At 57.2% G+C, this 439-nt stretch overlaps 1 protein-coding gene across 1 annotated transcript in view; it reads left to right on the forward strand.

Annotated features, from left to right (window-relative positions):
* The window catches only part of DCC (DCC netrin 1 receptor), a gene marked incomplete at its 5' end in the record, with an annotated part of 71,917 nt that overhangs the window by 31,094 nt on the left and 40,384 nt on the right, over positions 1-439 (forward strand). The window lies entirely within an intron of this gene.

A 439-nucleotide genomic window follows, 5' to 3' on the forward strand; every position in this document is an offset into this window, starting at 1 on the left:
TAAACTGGAACCCGGGAAGTTCCAGCTGAGCAGGAGGAGACACTTCTCTGCTGTGAGGGAGAGGAGCCCTGGCCCTGGCTGCCCAGAGAGGTGGTGGAGTCTCCTGCTCTGAAGAGAACCCAAACCCACTTGGAAAACCCGCTCTGGTGACCTGCTCTAGCAGGGGGTTGGACTGGGTGGTGCCCAGAGGTCCCTGCCAACCCCCCCAGTCTGGGGTGCTGCAAAGGTTTCACGTTCGGAAGACCTTGGTGAGAAGACCTGCTTAAGGCATGGTTCAGCCTCTGTCTGGAGTTCCAGGAGCGTCTGGACGATGCTTTTAGCTGGGTGGTTTAGTTTCAAGACAGCCCTGCGAGGCGCAGGGAGTTCAACTCGATGGCCCTTCCAACTCGAGATCTCCTGTGTTTCTGTGATTCTGTGTTTGTCCTCTCAGTTCTCCAGG

This window comes from Buceros rhinoceros, unplaced genomic scaffold, assembly GCF_000710305.1.
Source record: "Buceros rhinoceros silvestris isolate BGI_N320 unplaced genomic scaffold, ASM71030v1 scaffold518, whole genome shotgun sequence".
Taxonomy (NCBI): domain Eukaryota; kingdom Metazoa; phylum Chordata; class Aves; order Bucerotiformes; family Bucerotidae; genus Buceros; species Buceros rhinoceros.